Below are 14895 nucleotides of genomic sequence, written 5' to 3' on the forward strand. Positions count from 1 at the left end.
GTGAGAGCCTGTACTATTTAGAGTAACTTAAAAAACCACCTTAGAAACAATTTAAAATAATGCTGTTATTCAAGCTCTTTAGATCCAAACTAAAATCCTAATCTACTAAATAATCATATACATATTCAGTGACTATGAACAATGCTGCTTCTATTCATAAAGTTATTTCAGTATATTTGATTATGTTCTATTTCTGGTAAAAGCATGTCCAGATCCATAACAAAAGCAACGGGTAACTTTATAAGAAACATCTGAGATGAGTGCATTAACATCTTTAAAGTAGTTGCACTTAGATAATGGGTATATCAATAAAATCCTCCATTATTTAGTAATTATAATTATGTGATGGTGTTGAAATTTCAATAGTATTACCTCATAATAGGAATTTATTTCATATCCCTCATATTTTTCTTGAAGATTCTAAAAGACACAGATTTACTTATTTTTTTCTTTATTTAGAAAATCTATGTTATATTCACTAAATATTTTAAGAATTAGTAATATTGCAAGTCAAGTTCCTAGAAAAATGAGTGGACACATAATGGGCATCAATAAATAATAGTAATTATAAGAATCATAATTATTGTAGAAAATATCTCTACAGTAAAGAAACTATTTTCTTTGTCACTATTTCCAGCCTATAGATTATTATGTCGTTTTAGGTAAGAAGCAGAAATTTACAGATAAAAGCTAACAACTAAAGTTGAATTTATATGTTCTGTTGATATAAGCATTGAAGACATTCAAATACAAATTAGAAATCTTGCCAACTTTAAAAAAGAAAGTAACTCAATTGGGATTTACTCAATAGTATAATAAGAGGGGTGCCTGGGTGGCTCAGTCAATAAGCGTCTGCCTTCAGCTTAGGGCGTGATCCCGGCGTTCTGGGATCGAGCCCCACATCAGGCTCCTCCGCTATGAGTCTGCTTCTTCCTCTCCCACTCCCCCTGCCTGTGTTCCCTCTCTCGCTGGCTGTCTCTCTCTCTGTCAAATAAATAAATAAAATCTTTAAAAATAAAAAAATAAAATAAAATAGTATAATAAGAAACAAATACAACACTAGCGGCAAGAAAGAAATGATCACTGTGAGAAAATAAGTTACTTTTAATTAAGAAACCATTAACACACCATCCCTTCCGTAGACTGTAAGATACTGCAAAGCAGGAGATATTCATGTTCCTAAAATGGGGTTTAAAGTATATGAGAAGAAACACGCATCCTGCAATCCCCACATTGCAAACAAAATGGCATAACCAAAATAATAGGACTTGTGGGGAAAATAGGTTCTGGGAAGACCACTGAAAATATCCAACTTTGGGAACAGATCACTAGCAAAAATAATATTGGTACCTTGGAAGATACTTTGGACCACCCAAGCAAGCAGCTCAGCCCAAAGTTGAAAACAAACAAGCAAACAAAAAACAAAGCAAACAGCAACAACAACAAAAATGTTCCACACTTGATGGGAAGTGCTGGCAATATGTTAATTAGAATTGGTAGGAAAAATCCAATTGGAAGGCAAACTCTGAGCCAACAGGCTTGCCACTGAAATGGACACAGGGGGCAGTGCACAATCTGCAAATATTTAAGAGCCACACAGGACAAGGGGTATGTTCCTGTGGCCACGGAGCCCCAAATACCGGCCCTTGTTTTTAAAATTTACTTAAAACCAAAAGGGCTCCCGCTGACTACTTAGTATCAAAGTTGAGGGCCTTCTTTTCCCACCCAACGTTATAATTCAACTCTGACTATTCTGCCCACTTTGGGGGGCATAAATCACAATATAAAGCTTTGCAACGTCTACATAACACTAATGTAATTCTATTTACCAATTACAGATGAGCTAATTGGTATTTTAGAAACATGTTGGAGCAGAACACACTGTAATTCCTGATATAATCAAATTGAAAAAAAAAGTGTTTACATTCAATAAGATGTCTTTTCACTTTGAAATACCTTTTGCTTATTGGATAATATCATTTCACTGAAATATAGGGTTGAAAACAGTTGCTACTGTTGAGCAATTCTATGAAATAACATCTACCACCAAGAGCAACAAAAACTAATTTATTCTAGAGAATTTACTGTGTGCCAGGAACTGTCATCCCATTCTATCCTAAAAAAAACATGACCTTTGAATAGGTGACAACAAAGGCCTGGAAAAGTTAAGCAGTTAGCTTAAAGTCACAGAAAATGTTTATTAATTAATTAATTTATTTATTTATGTATTTGAGAGAGAGAGAGAGAGACAGAGACAGAGAGCACGTGACCAAGGTGAGCTACAGGGGAGGGGGAGGGGGGAGGGGGGAAAAGAATCTCAAGCAGACTCCACACTAAGCATGGACCCCAAGGTGAGGCTTGATCTCACAACCCTGAGATCACGACCCTGAGGCCATGACTTGAGCCGAAACCAAGTGTCAGATGCTTAACTGACTGAACCACCCAGATGCCCCAGAAAATGGGGTTTCTCAAACCAGGTTCGACAAACCACTACCTGTAGCGCATGCTAAACGAAAAGATTACTGGATTCATCCTAAACCCACCAACTAAGAATCATGAGGGAAAGGGGAAAATCTGAGAATAGAATTTAAGTAAACTGATTCTCCTACACGCTTAAATTTAAGATCTATATTTTAGAGGATTTGTAGATTTCAGTTCAGGGAACAAACTAAAATTGTACTGCCTAGAGTCAAATCTCTGTTTCCTCATTGATCAGCTGTATGAATTTGGAAGTTGCTATATATCAGTTTCGTGATCTATGAAATGGAAAAAATAATTTCATTCCTTTTACAACATTGTTGTGAGAATTAAAAGATATAAATCTATGAAGTCATTAGAACACGATCTGCCATATCATAAGTGTACAATACATGCTGGTTCTTAATGTTATAAGACATATAATGACCTTGAGAGTTATCGAGGTAAGGTCAAGAAGCATTAAGTCAAAAATTTGGCCAGGCTCATAGAGGTAAACAGAACTGAACTCAGGGGGAAAATCCTGAAAATTAAAATGAAATAGATTATTTCTCATTTGCCTGAAATACACTACCTTCCAAAGCCAAGCTAGAGTTCCAGGCAGTAAGAGAATTCCAATCTAGCTGAATTTTAACATTAGCGATTTTAAAAATAAATAATAAGACCTCATGAAATTGACAATTTGCAAACTATTATTTATTTATAAGAAAGAGAGAAAGAGAAAATAACAAACTATCAAACAACGCTAAGAACATGCTTACAAAAAGACAAAATATGGCTAGTCAATTTGGCGATTTGCTAAAATAAAGAAAGCCACATTTCTATTTTTAATAGCTTGACTGAAGTAAAAATTACACGTAAAATTCAAGAATTCTAAAGAAATAATTCAATATAACCAGAACTACAGCAAGATTGGAAAATTTCCTTCATCCTAAAAAGTTCTCTCACTGCCAATGCACGCAATGAAGCACTTTCTGACACTAGGTTTATTTTTTTCTATGAGTCCTTTTAATTGAAATTATGTAGTATTTTAGTGTCTGGCCTTTTTTACTTTGCATAATGCTTTTGAGGTTTATCCATGTTATATGTATCAAGAGTTCTTCTTTTTGTATGGCTGAGATATGCTCCACTGTGTGGCATTCATCGGTTGGGGGATATTAGGAATAAAGGTCTATTAATATTTGAATATTAATGTGTTGGTATGAATATTAATATTACTGAATATTAGTGTTGAATTAATTAATATTCATGTTAATACATTAATATTCAAATATTAATAGACCTTTATTCCCAATTCAATATTGATATTGATTAATATAATTGATATTGATTGATATTAATTCAATAATATTGAATATTAATATTATTGATATTAATATTGAATATGTTTTGTGTTGATATTTATCATATGTTCTCATGGATACACAACTAGGAGGAGATTGATGGTTTATTTGGTCAGTATGTATTAAATTGTATTAAAAAACTGCCAAACCGTTTTTCAAAACATACCAATTTGAACTTCCACTAGCAATATATAAAACTTAGTTGCTCCACATGCTCATCGATACTTCATATAGCAAATCTTTAATTTTAACTATTCTAGTGGGGTGCAGTGGTATATCGGTGCAGTTTTAATTTAAACTTTTCTAATAACTTATTTCTGTTGAGTGTATTTTTGTGTTTGTCATGCAATCCATATATCATCTTTGATGAAATGTCTGTTCAAAATGTTTATCTTTTTTTTTTTTTATCTTACTGAGTTTTAATAGCTCTTTACATATTTTGGAAACACATCCTTTCTTAGATACACATTTTGAAAACATTTTCTCGTAGTTTGTACATGGTCTTAACAGAAAATTCTCCACACATTTCTCACATTTTTTGCAGTCTTGTTACCAGAGGCCATAATTGACTTCACCTTTATGCTGAAATGTGTTTTCAAGAATTTTGCTTGTTTTCAAGTAAACAGACATGGAAGATAGAAGAAAATAGTCTTGAAAGATAAAAATGGTGGGTGTTTCCCTCTGGAGCAAAGAGTAGGCTTATTTACTGCCCATTATAAAAAAGATAATGCCTCCCTCCAGATAAAAATGTCAGGCAGCTTTGCTCACAACTAATTATGAAAGATCTATGTTCCCTAGACTCAAAGTTTCTCTTCTATAACCCAATTCAATGCATGTACAGACATCATCTGGTCCTTGTCACATTGTCCTGTAGGAAATGGGGCTCGATGAACCTGTACAAGAAGATGGAATAGTCTGCTACTGCTATTGCTGTAAGTAATAAATTGTCCCTGGTCTCTAAGGGAAGAGTCCAGTGCTTTCTGTCAGGTAGTGTGTTCAGCAGTCATGGCCAGTTTTTAACGAAGATGCATCATGTTAGCCTACTAGCTTGCAAACAGGGTAAAATCCCAGACTCTTCATAGCTCTTGACACCCTTCTGTTATCTTAATATTGTCTTTTAACAATATTGTCAGTTCTAGCTGTATGTGTTTTAAAGCCTTATCATTGGCTTTATATACATTTAAGATTGTGATTTCCCTTTGATGAATTGACTCCTTTAACATAATGAAAAGTCTTTCTTATTATTTGTTAATATTTCTTATTCTGAAGTCTATTTCGGCAATATATGGTGGTTCTTTTGATTACCGTTTGGTAGAACTTTCCCATTCCTTTACTTTGAATATGTATTTTTATACTTAAAGTGGATTTTCAGTAGATGATGCATATTTCACCTTGTTCTTTTATTCTGACAATCTGCACCTCTTAATTGGAGTATTTAAGTCATTTCAAATTCATATAACTATGAAGATGATTGGTTTAAGTCTACCATATACCATTAGTTTTCTATTTGTTCTTTATTCTTTTTCCCCTTTCCTACTCTGTTTGGATTGATTCAATTCTTTAAACTAAGTTGGAAATTTTCCTTCTTCAGTATTTTAAAGATGCCACTCTATTGTTTTTCAAATTGCATGGTTTCTAAGAAGTCTGTTGTAATTCTGATCTTTTTCCTCTCTATGTATTGTGACTATTTTATCCAACTTCCGCTAAGATTTTTTTCCTTTTACTCACTTTGATTATGTTTCTTCTATTTTGGGTTCACTGAACTTCTCTATAGCTTTGTCAAATTGGAAACATTTTTGACAATTATTTCAAAAATATTTGCCTACATCCCTCTTTCTTTCTGAGGCTCTCATCACAAATGTGTTGGACCATTTTGCTTTCTTCCATAGGTTACAAATGCTCTGTTTAATCTTTTTTTTTTTTTTTGAAGATTTTATTTATTTGAGAGAGTGAGAGAGCATGAAAGGGGAGAGGGTCAGAGGGAGAAGCAGACTCCCTGCTAAGCGGGAAGCCAGATGCAGGACTCAATCCTGGGACTCTGGGGTTATGACCTGAGCCAAAGGCAGTGGCTTAACCAACTGAGCCACCCACGCACTCCTCTGTTTATTCTTTAAAACTTTTTAACTCTCTGTTACTCATTTTGCATTCAATTAACTTCCACTTCTATGTTTTCAAGTTCACCAGGCTTTACTTCTACAATATTTAATCTGTTGTTAAGCCCATCTAGTGAATTTTATTTCAGATAATGCATTTTTCATCTCTAGAATTTCCATTGGGTATCTTTCATATTGACCCTTTCTCTTCTCATATTTATGTTTTCTTCTACCTTCATGAATTTAGGGGCATATTTATAGTTGCTATTTAACATTCTTGTCCACTGATTTCATTGTCTCTGTCATCTTGGAGTGTTTCTATTAATGGATCTTTTTTGCTTCTGGATACAAGTCATTGTTATACTGCTTTTTACATGCCTGGTAATTTTTTACTGCATGTTAGACATTTTGAAATATACATTGTGTTCCGGATTTTAAGGTGTGTTTGACTTTGTAATGGTACACGATTAAGCCACTTTTGAAACTTTCTTAGAAGCTATGTTAAAGAAAGCACAGGGAAACTTATTGTCTAGAGCTAATTTAATACCACTTCTAAAGAAACACACTTTTTTGAACTCTAACAAATGCCTCATGCCTTTAGTGATTTCTCTACTTTCACTCGGGGAAATCCCATGTATTCCTAGACCTGTGTGAGTTCTAGGAATTGTTTATCATATGGCTTCTGGTGCTTCTTTCCTTGGCCTTTGCTTGTTTCCCCTCAGACATGTACAATTATATCCTCTATGAAACACTGAGGGAAACATCTATCTAGGTTTTCAGTGTCCATTTTCATTCTTTCATTCTTTCTCTCCCTCATTCGTTTTCTTTCTCTTCTCTCTGTACAGTTTTTCTTTTCTAGTATACTGTCTGAAAAATTTTAGACCTCTGGACTATCCTGAACTTTGACTTCAGTCTCCATAACTCAGCAGGACTCCTGGACTCTATTTAAGTTTTCCATTTCTACACTGTGATCTGGAGACTATCTCTAGAAATTCAGCTGACACAATAAAAGGATTCTCCTTTTATTATCCTTCTCTCAGCGATCATAGACCTGTGCTGTCTTTTGTCCAATGGCTGAATAATATTGTTTTATACACTTTTCTCCAGATTTTAGTTGTTTAAGGTATGAGAATATATCAGATCCCTTTTAGTCTACAATGGCTACAAGCATAAGTAAAGAGTTATATACTTAATTCTTTTTTTTCTCCAATCCATCCTGAAAATATACAAGGTATTATTAGTTTTTCACATTAGACCTCAAAAACTTTCATTGTTTTTTTTTTTTTTTTTTACTTTTCTTCATCTAGCTAAGAACTGCCATTAAACCTTAGAGAAGAAATATTTTGTACTGACGGCTTGCAAAGTGTTTGATTGACTGAATTAGATAGTCTTCCAAATCTAATGAGGAAATATAAATAATAAAAAATATATAAGATATAGTGAGCATGGAGTTAAAACTATTCTCCAGACTTGTCTTGAAACACTTAAAACACTGAGGTCTATTTTAGAATATCTCTTGCCAGAATCCCCATTGGCATCATTTTTGGGGGGGATCTGGGAAAAATTTGATACATAGAGAAGTATTAGCCATACAGTATATTTAAGGGGGCAATAAGCCAAGATATGCCTTTATTGTGGTTCTGAGCAGGGAAAAGAAGGTAAACCAGCTGTCTAAAACATAAAGGCAGGTGATGAGTACAAAGAAGCCAATAATAAAATAGTTAATGGATATTTGGAAATGAACATGATGCCCATTAAAATGAGGAACAACTCCGGAAAGGTGGAAGCTGGTTATACTTGCTCTATGGCATACATTTACCATCTTATGGCTTCCTTACAATATGCTACTGATATAGTTAATTGAGCAAATAAAATTCATCAAATTCAGAAGGCTGCTTAACCATGAAGTATAATGAAAAGCAAATGCAGTGAGCTTTGAAATGGCATTGCATGTTATACTCTCCCTTTTAGAATATCATCCCCCAGAATCAAAAATACATACATCTGGAGAAAGGACAGCTATTTTATTAAAACAAAATCTCTTCGAAATTCTTGCCAGATAAATTTCAGTGCTCCAACAAGGCAATAGAACTTACAAATCTAAAGAAAATTTCAAAAAGGACATTGACAACTTTTAAAATAGTTATATTCGAATGAACTATTCTTGTTGGCATGCATGTACAAAAATACTTTGTGTTATAAAGGTAAATAAGGGCACCTTAACCCAAATCATGAGAATTTTTTCCTGGTAAGTGCAGCCAAATAATTTTAGGCATAACAATATATAAAACACTATTTTATAAAAGTATCTTTTTCACTACTGTTCCCTTGCTACTTTTACTACTTTCAGCTAGTTTTGAATATTATATATAAATAAGACCTGGTTAAAATAAAAAGGGATGACACACCCAAAATACAACTTTTTAAAAGGTAAAAATAAAAATGTTTCTTGCAAAGGTTGTACATTGTAGTTGTGAAGAATTTGTAGGAATATCATTTGGAATACTGCATATTCTTACATCCCAAACCCCCTAGGGCATGTAATATAACCATCGCCCCTACTTTTTCAGAGTAAAAATGTTAACTATCCTCTGCTTTATTTCAAAGAACTGCGAGTGCATCAGGTTTCTTTTAGGAACTGAAAAGAAATACTTTATAAAGTTCTCTTTTTAAACTATTTATTTTTATGTTTTAACACAGGGTAGCAATATAATCACCTGTGATTTCAATGAATTGCTGCCTGTGATCAGAAGATATTTCCCTTAGTTGCAGCAAAGGGAATTTTAGATATGCTAACATTCATATCCAATCTACAAGACCACCCAGAAAACCCACTCAAATCAACAGCTACACAAAGGTGGTCTTTATCAAATCATGCAACATTTTACTGTGAACTCTGGGGATATTTCAAAATAGCTGTGTGCGTGGGGCCAGAGGAGTGGGAAAGGAGGAGGATATTGAGAGATTCAGCAAGATCTACTTATTATTCAACCTACCTGAAGACATGGAAATAAGAACGGGGGATTAGGAAGTGTGAAAAGCAAAGCATAGGGTCTACTGTTTAACCTTCAGCTGCTTGGTCCGCCACACAAAATTCCGTATGTATAATAAGCATCTGTTTAATCCACTGAGCAAAATAAGTGATCTGGAACCACTACTTGAGGTTGTAGTGCCTTTTACATCTGGAGTGGTGCAAGGTACAATCTTCTCAGCTGTATACAATGGCCCTATTTTCAATTACCCAGAAACAAAATGAGACCAGTGACTGAGAACCATGTTTCTCTGCCAGGAACATCTCATCCTTTAGATTCAGAAATATACAGAAAATAGACCATAAAGAGATGCAAACTTCAAATACACTCCTAGAAGAAAAAATCTGAATAAATGAATTCAAAGTTTTCCTCTTCTTTTTATTTGCCTTCACCAGAATAGTTTTCTTTATATATTTTACTGACATTATTTTCACCCTGACCTCACCATCTGTTTTCTTTGCCAATCAGTTTTCTCAGTAAAATGTTGATGCCCAGATATACATTTCCTTCACTTCAAAATTAGCCGAGTCTTAAGGGTTCTTTTTCTTGAAATTTCACAATGAAAGGATGATTTCTGATATCAATGTCTAACAATTTCTTACATATTCTTTGGTTATTGGTTTTATGAACACATATATTAACCTAAAATATCGTCCTCTTTCCTGTTTTAAATGCTTAAACAGTGAAAATGACAAAATAGAAAAGCATAATGTTGAAAAAGTATGATAGATTTCTGTAAAGATGCCTTTTAATTCAAGAAATTTATCATTATCAAGATAAGATACATAGAATGAGCCTCTAATTTTTAAAAAAAAGTTGAAATTTTAGAATAAGACGATGGTTTCTGTTTGTTTTGTGTTCTTAATCTTTTACCCTGCACTCATATATGCTTGCTAAATATTTTTACAACATTCGATTTCTTATTCTCCTACAATGCTTCCACAAACTATTTATAAGCTTTAAAGGGTGGACAAGGATGAAGATAGAAAAAAGAAAGGGATAACTAAGCTTAATATCCAAAACTTTATTCTATTTTTCTTATTCAAGAGCTAAACTTTTTAATGAATTGAAAAGCATCTACAAACTTAAAGAAATGAAAATGAAGAAAAATCTGCTGATAATCTGCTATTAAGTAGCTGGTGATATACAAGATTTTTATCTAACAGAAGAGGAAGTTCAACTCTTAGTAACCTCAGCTTAAAATTCTCATTATTAGTCAACTCTTGTACAATCAGGATGAGTAGCATATGTATACCATAGTCATGTTAGTATTCAGTTCAGGCATAAAGGCAAAAGGGAGTGAGGTGAGGGGGAACCACTAAAAATATTTAGAAGATTCCCACCGGTCTCATAAAAGGTTCCCAGATACATCTAACGCTGCCATGAGTCTTCTCTTTGCCAAGTTCTATAATAGCAACAAGAAGCTTTTGAAATCAATCAATTCCACGATCACTGACAGATACCGCCTTAGTCACTGGAATGGCCTGCGATGGATTTTAAGAATATGGAGGAAATTTGCACAGCCAAAATCAAATGAAATAAAGTACTGTTAGATTTGCTGAAAATGGGATGGGCTGAAATCTATCAACAATGGGGGCAAAACTATTACATGTGAACTTGGAATATAGAATTAGGAAACTAAGCAATTTGCTAACTTTTAAAATAATCTGACCTCTCATTCATTAAATTTGGCTACTAATGGATACATTTATTTACATATTCTTTATCATAAATAAACTAAAATCCTTCACATGTATTTCTGAGATGGATAGAACAAAAGCTTCTTCTCTCAAATGCAGGTAAGATAAGAGGCGAAATGTCAAAGATGAAAAATAGCCTATTATTTGTGTCCTCTCCTATAAACACTTGCTGATGAACACCATCAGATACTAACCTGGATTCTTGCAAATGTAATGATTTACTCCTGCCGTTCCTAACAGAAGTGTTAACTTTTACGAGAGGCCATCGAAAACAAATGGTATTAGCATTCACATACTCATATTCCTGGGTGCAGCACAGCCAACTTTCCACACTTTATGACAGAAAACAGGCAAACAAAGCAAAACAAAACTCTTTGAAGAAACATAAATGGAAAGTTTCATAATTCTAATTGGATGGGATAGATTCATCTCCCATAAAGCCAATTTCCCTGTTTCCTATTAAACATTAAAATTGCTCATTAGAAATATATCATTTTCATAGGACAGTTTTAAAAACCATGCCCGAAAGTATGTGCATTCTAGAAGTTTTATTTCTGTAATTCTTTCTGCAATGATGGCGTATTTGCATTTTCTACCGAACACATTCCAGGTTCCCATGAAACAAGATATTTGGGATTTCTCTGAGAATAACATTAGGAAAAATAAATTCAATCGTATGTCTTACTAAGAGTTATTTAAATTATTAAACTCCCATTTTCTTTGAAATTGCCTTTTGTTTATATTCATCAAGAAGGAATCCTTAACTTTCTCCTGCCCATGCGCTCTTTCTCACTCTCTCACTCTCTCTCTCTCTCTCTCACACACACACGGAGCCTAGTTCCTACACATATTTATTCCACCACGCCTCAGCTACTAATTCACCTGCTTAATCATCTTACCTCAAAAGGACTTTCCGAATAGCCCAAAGCTACTAAATGATAAAATCAGATTCTGCAGATGTAGGCCTCTCCATACTGCTGAGGAAACACACAAAAATATTGTCTGATCTCTGAAAGATTCTTAGAAACACATTTACCCAGCTGAATTTACCTTTGAGGGTTAAAATAAGATAAATGGGAGACAGTGCTGGTTTTTCCCCCACCAGCTTGCATCTCTCAGCTGGGTTGTAAGAGCTCTCTTACATAGCAAGCATGTGGAGACCATAACAGCTACAGTGTACATAAACAAGAAAAATAATGAAAATAACACACCATGAAAACTATAATAAAGGTGAAATGACCATTTAATTGCACATCTGGCAATGCTAAGCAGTGAAAAGGAGAAAATGCTTTGCTGGAGAAACCTCAGGAGAGGTTAACATTTGCCTCTGCAGTAAAAAAAGAGAGTGTGGTCTTGACAGGATCACTAGAACTTTGCAGAGCATTTTAATCAACAAGTAATGCTGTCAAGGAAACTTTACAGAAAAAAAAAAAAGGAAAGAGACTTTTTTTTATATTAAGTAAACTCAGCAGCTTTTCCTCTTGAGTTTTTCTCCGGAGGATTTGATTTAAACAAAGCATCTCTGGCAAGGAATAAGGCTTATTATTCCTTCACAGACTATTCAATGTAAGTGTGAAATTACCAGGAAATCTTAAAGAGGGTAGAGCAATTTCAGGCAATGCTAAACAGTGAGCTCCATTTAGATAAGCTTTAAAGTCTGCTTCTTCTCTTTCTCTGCCATTAACATTTTACTGAGGCCATATCTCCCTATGTGTTTGAGCTGCTACAAAAATTTCATAAATGTATCACCAGAATGTCTACGGTAAACGAGGGTCAACAAAGAGCCAATCAGAAGATGCAAAGAGTATTTTAACAGATTAGAAAGGAAGGGGAAAAAAAATTGAAAATAAAAGGAACCAGCACAGTCTCATAGTAGGAGGCAAAATACCAGCTCTGCAGGCATATTTTCACCCAATTCACCTTCTTAATTAGCAAGAATTCATAGAGTTGAAACACATACTTGGAACTTGATCACTCTCCTTCAACTTTAAGCTTTAAAAGTTCACTGAAAAACAACAAACATTCTCTCCATCATTTAGAGATCATAAAGGTGTTTAGAATTGAGTGGAAACATAAAGCCCTAAACCTACATTATTTATTTCAAATAACTTTTTACATATTTGCTTTTTAATATAAAAATCTATTTTTTTCTCCAATCCTGGCTTAGGGAAGGGGGTGGTGGGGTGGCAAATAATAAAATAAAGTAAACGTAAAGCAAAGTGGAACACGATAATGTGCCTGTCAGTGATAGTCAAAGCCTGTCACATGCACAGGGGGTGCAGGAAGAAGACAGCTAAGCAAGTGTAGGGCCCATAGCTGGAGTACAAGGGTGATGCAAATAACCATGCTTGTTGGAGGGTACCTGGTGGTTTCACTTTCCATTCTTCCAGTCATTTGTGCTTGCCTGAATAAAGATGCAGGAGTTCTGCAGTGTCCCGAATGATACACTCAAAGAAAAGTAAGCAAAGGGAAATAAATTCCATCAGAGCCCATCTAAAAATACTGACCCAGTACGAACTTTCTGAAAATGACAACAGTGATTTTCTAGGATATTCACTTTTAGAAAGGCTGACAAAGTCCTTCTCTTTGCAAACGTGCACCTTCTTCTCTGATAGAGCTAACACATTTATTTACATATTGACCATACTATAGGGTGTTCAACAAGTCTGAAAATATAGATGAATACCTTAGATGATATATTGATATTACGATACGATAAATCCTAAAAATATAGTTTATACTTCCAGACTTTCTGCTTCTAGTATATTTAACAGCCTTTACTCTTAATCCCTTTCCAACGAATACCACATTCATCTCCCCCAACATGTCTTGTAATTATCCACAAATCTCCACCTATCCATCCTTAATTATTCTTCCCTAGAGTTTCTTCCTGCCTTTGAAATTCTATCTTCTATTTCCGTAATATTCCTGCCTTTATTCCCCACCCTCTAAAATTACTTGATATATGAGTGTAGCTCAACATATAATTTAATGCATTTCAGTTTCTGACCTCCTCTGGTGTACACTTAAATATTAAGAGGATCCAAAATACCATAAATTATCAATAGAAAATTATCCAGTTTTCTTTAGACATCAGATTATTATTTTATTGGCAAAAAATTGCTAAGTACCACACCCAAGTTCTAGTTTTGATAGATCATACTTGGCAACCTAAAAATTACAGCGTACTGTTCAGAAAGGATGTGGAGATGAGATGTATGAGAAAAAAGATCTGATGAATTATGACAACTCAGGAAGCCATGACCACACTTTCTATTAGAACTAAAATGTTCTAAAATCAAGTGATAATTATATGAGACTACAACAATAATTTTCAAAGCTGCAACTTACTGGAGATGATACACATGATAATTTGGAAAGCTATGCATCAGGGCATATATCAGGATTTTTTTAACACAGCATATTTAACCTAGCTAATCACAGTAGAGACCATTAGCCTCTCCAAACATTTAAAAGAAAAGGCAAATATTTACTGTATGCTCTGGGAAATACATATGCTGTCATTCCAGCATTGAGAAAATAGGAGCATCATCACATAACAGTATCTTCCCAGGACAAGATAGTCAAGTTTCACCACTTGGGTTTTTAAAGTAATTGCATCACTGCACACTCTAGTATCGTCTCGCTCAAGGCAGATCTTCACTGGCTTCTATATAAACAATAGAAGTAACAGTGATGCCCTAAGTAACAAGATTGCACTGAGCTAAATAGTAAGCTATGACTAAAATTACCGACTGCAATTTATTTGCTTTTTGCATTATTTATTTATTCAGCCTAAAATTTTACTTTGAAATAATGAAGAACATCTGACTTGCGGTGAATAGAGCCAGAACTAAAATTCAAGCAACGTGTAATCCTTCCAACAGCAGTGCTCAGCACCTTGTCTATGACACTGCTCTACTCTGACGTGCCTAACAGTTCCCTTCCCTGATAGCTTTGAAGGCCCCTTTCACTAACAGTGCCAGCTTAAATGACAGCAAAATCAGTCCATCTTGCTGTGTGCATCTCCACTCTTCGGGAAACTAAAATTTCTCTTCTTCTCCCCAAAGTGGGGATCACACTCGCCCGCTCTTGAAGTTTCCAACCTCACTGATTCAGAGAACCAGCAGCAGCATTCCAATCACGAGCCAGCTTAGAGATGGTCTTGGTTTAAAGCTTGTACCTCCAGCGTTTCACTGTTTTGGTCGTGTTGGTTTTTAATCACAGGTGAGTCCCACTAATGGGCAATTCC

General features: G+C 34.5%; 1 protein-coding gene across 1 annotated transcript in view; it reads right to left on the minus strand.

Annotated features, from left to right (window-relative positions):
* The window catches only part of NAV3 (neuron navigator 3), a 797711-nt gene that overhangs the window by 340656 nt on the left and 442160 nt on the right, over positions 1–14895 (minus strand). The gene's annotated exons all lie outside the window — the stretch shown is intronic.

The sequence above is a fragment of the Ursus americanus genome, chromosome 17, assembly GCF_024610735.1.
Source record: "Ursus americanus isolate L20-20 chromosome 17, mUrsAme1.1.p, whole genome shotgun sequence".
Lineage (NCBI taxonomy): Eukaryota > Metazoa > Chordata > Mammalia > Carnivora > Ursidae > Ursus > Ursus americanus.